We start from the raw sequence: 17,709 nt of genomic DNA on the forward strand, positions 1-17,709 counted from the left end.
ATCATACTTATTAATGAAATATGCGTTCTTCTTCTCTCAGAATTTAGTTAGGCTTTTTCGTCCAGCTATAATACATTTTACATTAGAAGTAATTTGAAACGTAGAGGGAAGGAAAACTAGAATGACTTATTATGGGTAAATAAAGCTTTAAAGATAATTTGATTTTGATACACCTTTTACCAACGTCCACATCTGTAATAGTAATTTATATACCTTCACATAAGTAAATAAGGCGATATCCGAAAAACCAGTGAGTTAGTGACTGTTATTGTAGGCCAGTCCACGGATGAAACCACTCCTAGTGCTGGAGTTGGTACTTGGAGTGCTTTTTGGCAGCACCTGAAACTTCAACAATATGTGAAAAAAGACTACAACCTTTAAACTTGAACGCACTTCGTATGCGCATTCGTGCTCAGCGGCATTCCAGATAGTCGTTGAAAGAAAGAAAAATTCATTGTGTGTTTCATGCGTTTTTACAGACCATAATTTACTTCTGCGTCCATCTACTTTGGAATATCTTTTGGTAAACAAGTTGAAAATTAAAAGAAATTATTTTATTTTTTGTGAAAGCCTGTTGACGTGAAGCGTACTAGATCTAGAACAGTAGGTTGTTAAGTGTGTATTAAACAAGTTATTTTTAAGGTCTGTTAAATAAGGGATGATGTAAGAGTTGCTGTGTGGAAATGTTTTAAGTTTTGAGATGATACTTCACTGTGATATTAGGTTTATGAAGTAAATTAAGTTCAACACAGATTTCTTTACTTAATTTTACTAATCTCGTCAACTTCGTAATATTAAATGGCATTACTATTAATGTGATTTTGTTTTTGTGTCAATAGTATGTAATTGATTGTATTTCAATGTTTTGTTTAATATTGTTATGGAGACTAAAAAGAATCAAAGTAATTACCAAATTCACTAACAGTATAGTGCTCATCTCTGACGCGTGGCGTCTCTGTTTCGATCTCAGCTCCCACCAAGTGGGTGGAGTTTGTCGTGGACGAAAATCGTGTTCGTGAGTTTTATCGGAGTTCTCTTGCTATCGGAGTTTCACTTATATCACCATCACACAGGATTGTGAATTTCAACTTAGGTATGTTTTCCAAGGTTTTATTAGGGTTACTATGTATGTTTGGGCGGTGATTTCAAAAAGCAAGACTGTCTATTGCCATGTAATAATTTACCGCTTAACAAAATGAAAATGAGAAAGAAAAAAACAACTATAGTAAAACCATGTATTTGAAGGAAATTGTTGAAATCACAGTTTCGTGTTACATTTTCTTACAAAAGTTTTAAACTATTGCATCAGCTGAAATATTTCCTAGACGACTTGAGACCCCCAAAGTAGGACGAAAACCTGAGATCATTGCGAAAAAAACTAAATTGGCGTCTGAATTGGAATGTTTTATTAGTTTTTATGTTACGTTCAGCCTGGTAGTAAATTTATGTCCCTTATGCTTCCATAAACATTCTCCAAATCACACTGAAGGTAAAAAATGATATTAAGTACTCACAAAAAGAACTACTCTATGACATTTTCCTTGGCATTCTATACTTCTTTTCGAACATTGCATTGTTTTTCTGCTGTGTATTATCTTGGTACGACATTCAGCAGTTACCAGTCATAATTGAGAAATCAGTACGACCTTGATACCTTCGTTCCATCTTCTTTATATCCTTGTGAAAATATCTACTCATTTCTTCACTCACGGCATTTAAGTTCTCACGAAAGTAATGCAAACGATAGTTTGAAAAATGTAATTTCATACTTATTCATCATCCTAAATTCCTGTTTTTCCGTATTCTCGACGTTTGTCTTGTAGTTTGGGTCTGTGTTGTTTCCTAAAGGTATGGTAGCTACAGGTTGAAATGAGTTCTATGCGTTTTGCTCAACATTTGATACATTTTTCTCAAATTTCTTGTCATTTATAAGTTTTCGGATTTCAGGTTCAGTGTAAGTGCTTTCTTTGAGTTTTGCTGGTGATAGCCTTGGCAGCGTTCCTCCTCCACTTTTATTATATATATTTTAAAGGCTTTAAGAAATTGTTTCATCACTAAAAGCTTGATTCTGTAAGGGTGATAACAACACTTAATTGGCTCAATCAAACTGTCGCGGAACACATTTTTGGTTCCAGTTTGCAGTGATATCCTTGTGGACTACAGTTTTGTACCCAATGTTCTCTATCTCGACTGTTCGATTCGCACAAAACACATGGATACTTTATGTATCCTCTTTGTTGTCTGGTATCGTTGATTTTATTTTTAAATCGTCACTCAGGTGCCATTGGTGGTCCTTGTATCAAGTATGATTGACAAATTATCCTATTCTCTCTCATCTGTACAGAATGACCTACAATAGAGAATAGTCAATGAATAGTTGCCACTCAGTTTTGTCATACTCATTATTACATTTGTCCACTAGTCCAGGAAAATTGTTGCAGTGCGCGAATGCAGATTCCTAGAAAATAATGGTAAGGAAGTTTTCTTTCTTGATCCGTGCCAGAAGAAAGAACTACCGCGAATGAGAAAATACTTTTTTCTAACCTCGATCCAAGTAATAGTAGTAGTCCCCGACGTTTGCCCGAATGACTCATCCTCACTCTCTTTTATGACCAGGATATTTGAACTCCGTTCCCTTTTACGGCTAAGATGAGTGCTTTGGTACCTCGATTCTGATTGGCTGAGAGAGGTCACGTGACGTTAGCCCCCGCCCGTACATAGGACCACCCCCCAGGACCCATGGTCCCTGGCCTGTGTCAATGACCTAGGGGTACTTAGGACCATCCCTCTAGATTTTGGCAGGGGTACATAGGACCACCACTTAAATTTTGGAAATTGCCAAATCTAAAAATTTGGTGTGGTAGCCTAGGACCACAGTATGTACCTCTATCAGTATTGGGTGTCTATGTCGTTCCCTTTCATGGGTAAAAAATTGCCAAAAATTCAAATTTCGGGGGTTTTTGACCTAATTTATCTCCTTTGATGAGGTATTATTACCCTATATAGTTATATGGGCGTATACAGGGGTCCATTCCCTTTCATAACATATGGGTATATTAATGCACCCCTTGAAAAATTTGGGAGGGGTATCATGGCCCACCCCTTAAATTTTGAAAATTGCCAAATCTAAAAATTGTGTGTGGTAGCCTAGGACCATAGTATGTACCTCTATCAGTATTGGGTGTCTATGTCGTTCCCTTTTATGGGTAAAAAATTGCCAAAAAGTCAAATTTCGGGGGTTTTTGACCTAATTTATCCCCTTGGATGAGGTGTTATTACCTTATATAGTTATATGGTCGTATACAGGGGTCCATTACCTTTCATAAGACATGGGTATATTAATGCACCCATTGAAAAAATTTGGGAGGGTTACCTTGGCCCACCCCTTAAATTTTGGAAATTGCCCAATTTAAACATTTGGTATAATAGTATAGGAACCTAATACATATTACTGTTACTTCGTTCCCTTTCAACGTGGGAGACCAGGGTTCGATTCCCGGAAGGCGCTCATGCGGTTCGGATTGTTATTCCTTTGATGAGATGGACTAACACTGTTGCAAATGAAATCTTTAGTTTACGTCCCACGATTAGGCTAAAGGAGACGGTGACTATGAGAAAGGAATGAAAGTGTGGGAGGAAACTGGAGCATAATGTTGCTTACCACAAAATTACTTCGAACCAGGGACCTCATACAGCAGAGGTGAACGCTCTACCACTGAGCCACCACCTTCCTTACTGGTGCGAATGAAGTAGAGGTATTTGGTTTGAGGTAATGTGATTGTTTGACGTCGGGGTGACCCTATTTCACTTTTGGGACCCCCACATGGACCATAATGAATGAGTTAGAGATGCTTTGGCCGGGATTGCATTACCTATTGAAATTTTTGCTTATGTTTACTCAGGGGGCAGGGATCACTCAGGACACATAAGATCACCTTGATCCACGTGACGAGGGGGCCTCGTTCCATTTGATGAGTATAAAAATATCAATTTCGGAAGGTTTTTTTTTTAACTTATCCTATTATTTTTCACGAGACATTTTCGTTATATAATAGAGTACAATGGTTTACTTTTTTGGGAGTTATCGTTTCCTTTGGAGCTTATTACGTTATATGGAGACGTATTTAAATTATTTCCTTAAATTTGATAAGTACTTTGTGATCCATTTTGTTCCGCTTCAGGGGTGAACCTTGCAATCGTCCCGAGTTCGATTCTTGGAAATGTTGAATTTAATGTCCCCACCGATGATGAGAAATGAGAAAACATCATAAACTTACTTGCTTGCGGATTGAAACAGAGATCTCACACATCAGAAATAAGAGCTGAGTCACCATGGCCCATTGAGAAGTTCAGTTTGTCATGGTCCCGAGTTCGATTTTTTGTGTTAGTTTAAGAAATGTTGAGTTTAACGTCCCCTTGAAACGATGATGAAAAATGATAGGAGGAAACATGAACTTACTTCGTTGTGGAACCTCACTCGTTAGAGACAATCACTGAGCCGCCGTACTCCATTCAGTGCGAACAATTTTACCTATGAAAAGAAACATGGACATGTTATGTTACATTAAACATTTTTTCTGCTCGTTGTTACGCATACGAATTGTTGTGAACTTGCAGAATCTACTTTTACGAAGAGTATAATGTCAGTTCGTTTATTGAATATCTCTAAGAGGTGTAAAGGAGGAACGATTTCGGGTCTGGTTAATAACATTAATTTATATCGTTTTTGTTCGCAGATTAAATAAAAATGATGAAAAAAAAATGCTTCTTCGTGCATTGGCTTATAATCATATGTTTAGAAGCAAACGTCAGCTATATTGTGTTACATGTGCTTACGTATTCGTTGTCAGTATCATTGCATATTGAACATATACAGTATTTAATTGCCAATGGTTTACTTTGAAAGGATATATTTATTTTGAGATGAATAAAAGGGATGGGATGATGTGATTTTGGACCTAATTAGTATCTTTTCGTTTCCGTTCATGGATTAAATAAAAAGATGACTCTTTGCTTAAATCTGATTAGTTCATTGTTCGAGCGATTTTTAAACGCTCTGCGTTTGTTGATCAGTAAGCGCTTCATTGATGGAACCGATGTTGCCAGATTTTGAAAATCTAAACTGCTCCGATTCTTTTTCGAAACGGTTCCGCTGAGTGCAAGAATTTTCAAAACTAAAAAATTTTGAAAACTAAAAATTTCAAACTAAAAAATTTAAACTTTTCAAAAAAATTTTCGAACTAAAAAATTTCAAATAAAAAATTTAAAACAAAAATTTTCAAACTAAAAGATTTCAAATAAAATTTTGAAACAAATTTTGAAAATCTAAAATTTTTAAAACTAAAAATAAAATCAAACTTTCTGGAACGAAATTTTTTTAAACTTAAAATTTTCGAACTCGAACCGAATTTGAAAACTAAAAACTTTTCGAACCAAATTTTCAAACAATTTTTTTTTCGAACTCAGAAAGTTTCAAACTTAAAACTTGCAAATCAAAATTTCAAACTAAAAAGTTTTCGATCTAAAATTTTGAACTAAAAAATTCGAACTCAAAGTTCTCACTAAAAATTTTCGAACTCAGAAAGTTTTAAAATCAAAATTTGAAACTCAAGTTTCGAATTAAAAATATTTTTGAACTACAATTATCAAACTCAAACTTTTCGAAAATCTTAACAGAGATTGAAAGTGATCACGCGTTTCGCGAGCCGTAACTTTTAGTAATGTAACATAGTTTACGGTTTAAGATTTATATTGTCTTGAGAACGATTGAGTTCGTTTATGTAATGAACCCGTTGGCCAGCCATACCCTGATTTCACATCGTAGCTCATGAAAGCAATCTTGTTGTAGTTGTGTAGCCGTGACCATTTTTTTTCTGGACATATAGCCTGTACGATCACCAGGAATGAAATACTACTTAGTTTAGCGACCATTAAGATGTGATTTAATAAATAGGTCCTAGGCCTAGGCTACCACACCAAATTTTTAGATTTGGCAATTTCCAAAATTTAAGGGGTGGTCCTATGTACCCCTGCCAAAATCTAGAGGGATGGTCCTAGGTACCCCTAGGTCATTGACACAGGCCAGGGACCATGGGTCCTGGGGGGGTGGTCCTATGTACGGGCGGGGGCTAACGTCACGTGACCTCTCTCAGCCAATCAGAATCGAGGTACCAAAGCACTCATCTTAGCCGTAAAAGGGAACGGAGTTCAAATATCCTGGTCATAAAAGAGAGTGAGGATGAGTCATTCGGGCGAACGTCGGGGACTACTACTGTAATTCAGCACTTGATTGTGGCAAGTATAGATGTTTTACCAAAACTTTAAAGTCGTTTGAACAAAATGCTCTATCGACAATACTAGTTGTGTACTCCTATCAGTTCGTTGAGTTTCATCTGCTCTTGAGGCACTAGAAGACAGAAACTCTAAAATTTTGTGAGGTTTTGACACAATGATTGAGAGACCATGGTCAATTGAGCAAATTGCAGAGGCCAAATTATATATATATATTCCATATTCTGTATCTTGAAACCATGAACATCATTCGAGCAAAAATAGCAATTTGTGCTATGATTTTTAGGATCGCGCTAAACCATCAGGATTATGAAACGAAAAGTCGAAAAGTGCTTTGTTCTCCTTTAGACCACATTCTAAGTCCCTCCGCACACGTATAGCACACTTTATGAGGCGTCCAAAGTTTACCTTGATGACCGAATTTTATACCAAAGTAGGTTTTGTACTTGCTTCACAAACGCAGTAGTGTTTCTTTATTATCTTTAAACCATGAATTCACCACTTACGTAACGAAACAAGCCTTAAGTCTTAGTACATGTTAACGCCATTGTAAAAGTTACACAAAATACAGTGTCTTTAAAAAGTGTCAGATCTAAAGCAACTATCATCACTGGCAACATACTGCAATTTCACCCCTGTACATGAGTCTCTGTACAATGTGCTATGATGTATAGCTATGAGTCACCTAATTTTGTAAAGAAGGGCCAACATTAAACTGTATTAAGCTGAAGATGTTTTGCACTGGTCCCTTTCCCCCAGCTTTTGAAGCTGGAGCAGTCGAGCGGGTGCACAATGCCTAGAATTGCGATTGCTTCGGTTGACCGATTTGCTCTCGATGGCGCTGATTAAGAAATAAATAAACATAATAAATAGCGGAAATAAACTAATAAATACATGGTGACATATAGGTCGAAACAATTTTCTTGTCCTTTCATAATACATAGAGGACTGCACTACTTTCGGGCGACGTTTTATCCTCACTTAAAGCTTTAAACTGTTTAATGCTTTTTGTGTGGTCGCTAGCAGTCTTCTCTGTTTCGTAAATTTCCCAGGTATAAACTTAGTTTTCCGGAACGAGTGAGAACTAACATTTAATTGGAATTTAATTGGAAATTCTACAAGTATGAAATATAAATCCTTGATTTGTGCAAAACTTTACGCGATGGACTGTTTTCCGACTTCAACAACCAAAAATACATAGAAATCAGTTGAGAAAATTAGAAAAGCACATACATTGTATTCCTATGTTATCATTCAAACCATCACCGACCCGATTACGTTCTGCGGATAATAGTGAATTGTTAAATTACACATATGAGCGGCTCAGGGAAGACAATGGTAAACACCAATTTCCTAAATTTGTAGTATACTGACAAAAAAATTTCAACATTTCTATGTAATGACACATACTGATCAAGTTTCCCCTGCTGTATCCAGATACAATTAAATGCAAGAACCAGGTGAGTCCAATTTATGATTTTTTTTCCGGAGCTCCCTCCTTCCTGCTCTAACTTCACAGTACCTCCTTTGCATTATAACACTGAATATAATAATCGCATCCACATGATTCTTGCACACAATGCATAGCGTTTTTTTTCCCACTGGAACATTTGAAAATCTCAAATTTGCTAAAAGATGGACCAACCTGGTTCTTGCATCCAACCCTTCAATTCTGAACTCAAAATACATACTATTCTGAGATCCAATCGTAACCCATTTCACTTAATAACTCAATTCGCCGGAAGTGGCGCTTACCATTATCTTTCGCCGAACCGCTAATGTAAAACTTCATTGGTTATTCCTCCGTTTTTTTTTAAATTAAGAGTACACTGAGCAAAAAATGTAGGTGGTATACTTAAAAACGTAGGTTACATTCGTATTTCCTGTAGTTTTCGGACTTAACGTACAACCGTATATACAACGTATAACCGTATATAACGTACAACCGTATCCTGCAGAAAACGTGTAGCTGAAAACGTATGTGTGATACGTACTGTCCGTATAAATGTAATGACGACAGTTATGTGACGTCATCTGCAGTAACAGTATATATGGAGGGAACATCTGGCTTTGTGATATCAGGCCTGTTTGTAGCATGTGAGTAAATAATGATGACACACGCAGACTATCAGGGCGGAACATAGTTTCAAGAAATATGTAATATACGTTCTGTACAGCGAACCACCAAAGTATCCCCCCCTAAGTGCTCTAATTCCATTACTGGAGGTCCAGATAATTTGCAGTTGTGAGAAGCCTGGACAGATGCAACCCAACTTACACGTAACTCTTCTGGGCACTGACAGCTGTTGGTAGTACTGAATCAGGTCTTTAAGCAAGTAAAATGGTGTGACGCACGAAAGAGTTCTCCATTATGAAATGAATCTCTCCGGTTCAGACCATGTTGTCTAATGAATACCATATATTTAATATCAATATTGGTATGTATTATTTCATTATATACTGCATGTTCAAAGAAATAAAAACACTGATCACTCGTGATTCAGAAAATGCTTGAAAGCAGTCGAAAATATCAAATCTAGAACGACTGCTGGTAATAAGTTTGTAAATCACTGTCTCCATTGATGACCTTCTCGAATTCTGCTTATTCCAATTCTCCAATGCATTTTGTTTCCCATTCTTCTAGGTAGAAAGGTGAGATGGCATTGTAAGTTTGATCATTCTCGTGAATAGAGTTGTAAGTTGGATCACTATTTGCAATTTTTACACAGCTGGAAATCATTTTTGGTCCATACTACAGCAGTAAGGACGTATTTAGTCTTTATCTATTCATCAATTCTTGTCCAAACACGTTATATTCCCAGACAGGAGGAATTAAGGTTGATACGGATGACGTAACTTGGTGTTGTTGGCACTTCACTTGTGAAGGAAATCGTCTCAACTCTCAGACCCAGACAAATTGAATATTGTTCATGTTAGTATACATCAGCAGTATCAATATTGCAAATTATAATTATTTCCTTAATTGCCTCAGCGGGAATCAAACCCTGGACCCCAACATTATGAAACTAACGCCTAGGCTACTACTCTAAGATATCACTGTTCTGGGAGAAGTAAAAAACTCGGTATGCAGTGAATTCAGTAATTGCACACTTTAACGATTCCAATGTAATAATCGTGAAACTTTCTGATTTCAGTCGTGATAAAATAGTAAAGTATTATGCAGAAAGAATAATCCAGGAAATTAAACTTTAAATTGACAGCTAGAAAGACATACAAACACGCAAGACCATGAAGGATAAATTGGCTTTTAGAGTGCTTCTAACTCTCGACAGGCACAGTGTCGTGCCGTTTGGTGAGAGAGCGGGTTAAGGGAGCGGGACCAAGGAAGAGAGCACAAAGTTCGGAAGGAAAAAGGAAAGAAAAGAAGGAAAAAGTATTAAAAGTGCTCAAAGTGAAGGAAAGCCAGGCTTCAATTTTGAAACTTTTCTTATGCCAATCATGTTGGCGCTTTGCGGCTTTTCTAGCGACCTCACTCATATGTACGGAGGCACTGCCTTATGCTCTCGCCTCGGTTCCTGATTTCCCACGGCACGGCACTGTGCAGAAAACTCATATTGATTGGAATCTGGTTTTTCAGGGCACTGGATTATTCTTTTAAAAATTAACTAAGTTAAGGAAACTTCTTCAGTATCTTATGTTTCCTATTTTTACGCGTTTTATTCACTTTCATAGTTTTAACAGTAACTCTTTAAGAACAGGGACAAAAACACAAAAACATTGAGGACAGTAAAAATCACAAATATTATTTGCACGTTCTTTCCTTGCCTGAAGTAAAACAATAAAATATGGTAACAAATAGCAATATTAATATACAAAACTCTCAACATGTTAGCTATTCATGACATAACTATTGCATGATCAGAATAACTCTAGTATATCCAAAAATCGTCATTTGTCTTATTTTACCGAAATACGTCATGAATTTTCTGACAACCTGATACTTTAAATACCTGTACCTGTTGTTAATACGTAAAATTCATTGATGTCGCCACTCATTCACTTACTCTCTTTTGATCGAGTTTTAGGGTACTTCCCGTAGATATAAAAAGGTGAAATGTATTATTCAGGCTTGGTGGTATAATAATAATAATAATAATAATAATAATAATAATAATAATAATAATAATAATAATAATAATAATAATAAAGGAATAAGAGAATTACATCAATTACGTAAACAATTCCTTCCAATAAAGAATAATATAATAAATGCAATGACGGGATTCGAACCCGGGTCGCTGTAATGGCAGTTTTCTGCTTTCACACTTTTCCGTCAATTCCTAAAACAAAGATTAGAAAATAAACTAGTAGTTATGTTAGGCACACTATTTCTACACGTGTTGATATAATTCAAAGAAGGTGAAATTAATGTCTACTGTCTTCTCTTCTTTGTAAATTAGAAGGTCAAAATCGTAACCATGGCTGAAAACGATGAGGTGACTTTAACGTGAAGAAAGGTTCGTGATATGTTACTCATTGAGGATCGTCTATATAACTTGTTTTTGGGTTAAAGAAAGAAATCTCGAGTAAGTCATTGTGACACTCACATAAGCAACGCCTCCTTATGGACGGACAAATCGTTCAGTCTTTTTAATTTGACCAACAAAGTGCTCCTTTAACCGTGTATATTCGACGATAACCGATTGGAATAAGAAAATATGCATTCGCCATATAATTGTATAGTTAAATTACGCTCATCTATTTACTTTATTTCATACTTCTCCCATATTCATTTTCTAACATTCGGCGACAGTTGCCATCGAAATTCATATAACTATACGTATAATAATAATAATAATAATAATAATAATAATAATAATAATAATAATAATAATAATAATAATTATTATTATTATTATTATTATTATTATTATTATTATTATTATTATTATTATTATTATTTATTCACGGGGCAAAACGCGGGTATCGCCACCTTCCCTCCCGGATCAGGCTGCCCTGGCAGCGAGGACTTTATTTTGGACGCGCTCCTTCGATTTGTGGTCAAAAATCCCTAAGGGACAAATACGAACTATCGCCAGGTATGTGCATGCCGTTATTATTATATATTACTTTTCCAGACGAATTGAGCTGCGGGGGCAAGAGTAACCCCTGCCTCCTCCATCAGGAAGTCGCGGTCGGAAAGAGGCATTGCCGTCGTTGATGGTGGCAGACCGCCGGATTCAGCCGGCACCCGTTTCCAGTGGCACGACGATCTACTTGTTCAAAGTAGGCGACCTTTTGCCGAGGCGGTAAGCGGTCGAAAATCGTAAAACAAAATGCCCTTTGCCGACTCTTTGCCGACTGTTGCTACCGTCAGAGTCGGCAAAATAGTTGGGAAGGCCTCTTTCCAACCCTCTGCCGACTCCTTTTGCCGGCCTCTTTTCGAAGGCGACGCCGGCGCATTTACTGCGCCTTTACGGCTGTTTGCCGACTGCTCGGCAAGACAACTTTCCGGCGGCGGCGCCCGCGCATTTAATGCTCATTTCCGACTGTTTGCCGATTGCTCGGAAAGGCAAATATTCAACGCGGTTCAAAATCGTGCTGAAAGACGCTGGTGTCCGGCACCGGTAATCCGACCGCAGCATGTGGTCGACATGGACAAATTGTCCGACTGTAGACGGCAGAATCCTGATAGGGTCTACATCATGAAGTGAAGAATATTGAAATGAGTGCGTATAATTTTATGAATTTCGATGGCAAATGTCGCCGATCATTAGAAAGTAAATATGGAAGAACTATGAAATAAAGTAAATAGATGCGCGTAATTTTATTATAAAATTATATGGCGAACGCATTTCTTCTGATCCCGAAATGGTTTTCGTCGAATATACACGGTTACAGGGACACTATGATTGACCAAATTGAAAAGACCTCAATGATTTATTCTTATATACGCGATGTCTCCTTCTTCGCCTCCGTGGCGAAGTCGGAAGAATACGCGCCTTCGGGTCGTAAGGTTGTTGGTTCACGTCGGGGTACTTTTTAAGAGTTCTTTAGACTCACCGTAATGTAAATAATCACGCATATAGATGATTTAACATAGTTTGGTGAAGTAATTTTCTGGTTCATTGGCGTTTCGTCAACTTTTATGCTGCTCGGGGTATAATTTTCAAAACGGAAGCATTGCCACAGCGGATCGTCGCTCCGGGGCATCTACGTTTTGCTCGGAGGTGTCTAGTTGCCCATCGCAGGTCCACTGACGCTTTCAACATGGGATATCTTGAGTTTCAGGTTGTTTACATTATCAGTTTTCTTTTTCTACCTGTCACAAAAAGTTCCATAGAAAATAACGTATTAAACAGAAAAAAATATAAAATGTACGTTGGAGTGTTCGGGCCACACATCACGTCTTCGGGGGGGGGGGGCAATGGTTAGAGGTTTTTATTTCCCAATATCGAGTAACCTGGATAAAACGTTGAACTCGACGATATGTAATATATATTAGTGGCTCGTGAAAAAATATTGTTATAAAGAAATACTAAAGAGATACATTTAAACTCCAGTTTCACGTAACATTAGCCTCGATTTTGAAGCAGGACGTTAAACTTTCTTATATCTAAATGCTGCAACAAATACACTAATACCACTTCAATCACACATTTTCAATAATTTATTTTGACAATTTAGATTTGCATTTTCTTGACTATTGTTTCTACATAACACTCTCTATTTTATTATGGCTGAAACAAGGGTTTTACAATATTGAAATGGTAAAAGTGTGGAGTTTGCTTAAGACACTTCAAACCAAGTTATTCCCCTTTTAATTGACAGCGATGTCTTAGAGTAGGGGGATAAGCGTTAGTTTTACATTCCGGTGGTCCTTTGTTCGATTCCCATCGGATAATTATAAGAAATTTTTATCATTTGTAATGTTGATACTTCCAATGTAAGATAACAGAAAATATTTAATTTCTCTCGGTCTTAATCTTGATAGGACTTTTTCCCAGGCACTCGCAATAGAACAGTGACCTACAAGGTGACGTCAGCCGTACTAACCTTCATTCGTGCTGTCTGGAAATGTAACGTGTTGTGCGAACAATTGATAAATGCATAAGACATATCGTTAGTATACGTAAAAAATACGATTGATCAAAAACAAAGATTATTATTTCACAGACATTGCTTATGTTTCTTCTACTACTACTTCTTTTACTACTACTAGTACTAGAAATATTAAAATTTTAAGAAATTCGCCAGTTCAGATACGTTCCATATCAACAAAAAAGACCAAATTGAATAATCAAAAACTTAATATAATATAAAATATTTTGCCAAGTCTCAACGTTCCAATAATAATAATAAAGGAATAACAGAATTAGAATAGCAATTACGTAAACAATACCTCCAATTAAGAAAAAAATAATTGCCACGATGGAATTCGAACCCGTGTGTCTGCCATACGAGTTTCATAACTTGTTCATCTACCACAAATTCCTCATGTAAAAAACTTAACTACTAGCTACGGAAGATAAAATAGAACTTTCTTTTTCTACACATGTTGATGCAATTCAAGGAAAGTGAAAATAATGTCTGCGGGCTTGCATTTTCGCGTATCCCAAGAGTTTACGATTTGCTCCGATCTTACGAGTAGCTCGCGAAAAATAATACGGAGTAGCGCACGAATACTGAAACTCTTGGGGCGTAAGTGCTGCCGGCTTTTCTTCTTTGGAAATTAGAACTAACGATGGAGAAGAATAGTAGTAATGTAAATCGGGAGCAGTTACATACGATAAGGTAGCCTTAATTTGAAGAACGTTTTGTGATATTTTCCTCATTGACGAAGGTCTATATAACTTGTTTTTGAATTAAAGAAGGAAATCTCCAGTAAGTTATTGTGAAAAAACGTCTCCTTATACGAGCATTAGTATTTTTTATTATATTACACGCAACTATTTTCACTAACTAATATTTTAGATGAAAGATGAAGTGACGCGGTAGAAGTGGTTCGTAATACCTGCAACACAGTCCTCATTCCGAAATCCCGCGCAGCGCATTATGTTCAGGACTATGGACCTATTTCTTTATTGCCCGTCGATCTTAAGTTGGTCATCAAAGTGCTTAGAGCCCGACTTCGACCAACATCCGTCACTACATTAGTCCCTATCAGGCAGCACTCCATGCTACTCATAACCTTTCATATACTCTTCGCTCTTTTCTTATTTTAATTTTCGGCAGATTCCCGCGGGTTCCTTAGCTGTAGATTTACAAAAAGTGTATGACAGTTTAGACCACGGTTTTTTTGCAGGTACATGAACCCTGGAGGTTTACTTTAGCCTTCGGCACGGCCATTAACACGAATGCGTATACCACGGCCAATATCCGCATCCAGATTAACGGACACCTGTCCTATCTTATTCCGCTTAACCGTGGATTACGACAAGGCTGTTGTCTTTCCACGACACTTTTTGCACTCGCATTAGATCCTTTACTGAGACAGTTCGCCACCATGCACTCACCTGGATTCTCTCGTTTCTCGAGTCAAAATATATTTGGATATGCGAAAGACGTCACAATCACCGGGGTGGATCATTTTCTTATGGTGCTGGTTTCTGCAGTGTTGCAGCGTTTCACACTTTGTTCCGGATTACAGTATAATGTACACAAACTAACCTATTAGAGTTCATTCGTTTTCACTTACCACCTAACGAGTATGGAGTGCCGTGTGTACCTCACGTTACTACCCGTTACTACCGGTAAGATCCTTTCGGGGAGATTTGGTATCCGTTGTTCCTACAAATTCGCTAGCTTTTGATTTCCCAGCATTTCAGTCGCCTTCATGTAATCTTCATATCTACTTTATCAATATTTACATTGCAACGAAACTGTGGTACCGGGATCGTTTTTTCCCATGACCAGAATTGTTTGCTAAACGGTTTGACTCTTAATTCCTATGAAATATTTGGCGTGGCTTTTATTTTCGTATTCCATGTACCGGGCTCTATCATCCCCGTTCGCAGGGAGGGTTGGGTCTCGTCCACCTCAAATTGAAATGTCAAACTCTGCTTATGCTAGATTTCTATACTGCAGTTCTATTAACGAATTCTTTACACGCCAATGGATACGGTTTCTGGCCTAGTTATGAATTGTCTGTGAGCCCCCCGTTTATTAAGTTTGCTGATTGTTGTCCGGAGCATATTAGTTCATTGATTCGTTTTTGGACATACGCCGGCGTGGTTCTCTGCACTACGAGATAAACTTCGCGTAGTTTGTATAGCTTCCTTCTCTCGTTTACTAAAGATCAGATTATTCTCCGAATTCATCACCGATATCCTTAGACTATGTGGTCCCAGGTATTAGCTAATATCTCCGCCCCGGTATTATCATCATATATACAGGTTGAATGGTTTCAAGTAGTTCAACAGTTGGTCCCTACGCGCGCTCGTTTATTTGAGCTGAATCGTGTTCTTGACCCACTGTCTTCTCGGTGCGCCAAAGACGATACACTTGCCTTTTGGTACAACCAGTGTGTGGTCGCTCGAGCTATCTGGAACTGTCCCAGGTCCTTCTTAGGACAAAGTTGTAGACGACTTCCACACCAGTACATAGTATCAAATGTTTTGTTTTCGGATTTTCGATATTTCCCACAAACTAAACACCAAACCTTTTTCTGTAGCGTGTACATTTGTCTATATCCATCATCCTGTACCTTTGCTGGATGCTCGCACCAACTTGGATTTTTTAAAAGGTACTCGCCGAAAGCTCTTTTCCCCCGATTTGGACAGGCATTATTTTAGTCGGTTTTTAAAAGTAGTGTTGCAGTAAGCTCCTTCCTTCTCGTAAAAAAATCGAGAGTAACTACTATTGATGTACAATGTTTATCGTTTGTTTTTACTTTAATTTTATAGATTATCGTTGTGCATTTCGTTGTTCCTTTTCTTCTATGTAAGAATTAATGTATTGTATTAAACCCTGAGTAAGTCCGTTTCTTGTACACCATTTGTATGAAGACAAGCACTTGAACAATAAAAACTAAGTATATAAGTGGTTAAAGTATTGAACTTCTATTCCGCGGACCCGGGTACAAATTCCGGTCAGGTTGAAACTTTTTCAAATGATTCAATTTCAGTACATACTCAGTGTGACAAGCAAGATCTCTCCTTCAGAAAGAAAAATATGTTGGAATGAGGAGAATTGGAGAAGGTATGTCAATGGAGGCAATCATTTACAAATTTATTTGCAGCAGTTGTTCTAGATTTGATATCTTCAGCTACTTTCAAGCATTTCCTGATTCATGCGTGATCAGTATTTTTATTTCTCTAAACATACAGTATATAAAGAAATAATACATTACATACACAGCAATATTGAGATTAATATACGGTGTTCTTTGAAACCACGATCCGAACCTTAGAGATCCATCTTAGAATGGAGAACTGTTTCGTTAGTCACCTACTTTACAATTTCCCTGCATAAACACCTGGATGAGAAGTATCAACTGCTGTCAGTGCCCAGAAAAGTTACGTGTAAGTTGGGTTGTATCTGTCTAGGCGTTCTCACAACTGAAAATTACCTGTACCCCAAATAATGGAATTAGAGCACTTAGGGGGCAGACACTTTTGTGGTTCGCTGTACCAGAATATATGATATTTTTTGTTTTTGTTATTTCTGGCCGCCACAATAATCGGACCATGCTATTAGTTTCCTCCTTCCTTGAAGTACTTCATCATAACTTTTTATATAGGCTTTTAGACATGAGGCTACATCTCGCGAACCTCGGCTACATCATCTTGCCAGACATGCATTGCCGAAGTTGCCTACAAAAGAAAACAACACAAGTGGATATATATATAGATATAGTGTAGGCAGTGTCTGCTGCATATCAAAAGCTATTGTGAATATCTGTGAATTCTCTCTTGCAACAGGAAAATCGTGTTCCATCAGGGTCTGAGCGGCTTCAGCTTTTCGGAAGGGAAGTTGCCTTTCTTGCTCACTTGTCTTTAGTATATCTGCATCCCTTGCACTATCTATATCTATAGCAAGTTAATCACACGTTTTCAACTATCCAGTTTGGGATGTCCAAAATGAAATTTGAAATCTTTTACGAAAATCTCCGTGAAAATTCAAAATGTTGCTGGCGGAATGGCTTTATGTTGAATACTGGACGTACACTCATATCCAAAATTATTGTCACATGTCTAAATATTTGTTGTAGGAATAGAATTCGATAACGAATTCGCCCAGTATTTCTTATAATGTTAGTATGTGTATAATCGGCAAAGTCATGTATGTGGCAAATTCCATGTCAAAAGAGCAGGAAATGAGGACAATAAAACTTGATTATTCATTTAGCAACATTTTGTTTTACTCATTCTAATTTTCGTATTTATAATTCTTTTCCTATGAAATTTACCACAAATATACATTTCTCGATTATACACATAGTATCAGTATTAAAAG

This window comes from Thermobia domestica, chromosome 7 (assembly GCF_964235325.1).
Source record: "Thermobia domestica chromosome 7, izTheDome1.hap1.1, whole genome shotgun sequence".
Lineage (NCBI taxonomy): Eukaryota > Metazoa > Arthropoda > Insecta > Zygentoma > Lepismatidae > Thermobia > Thermobia domestica.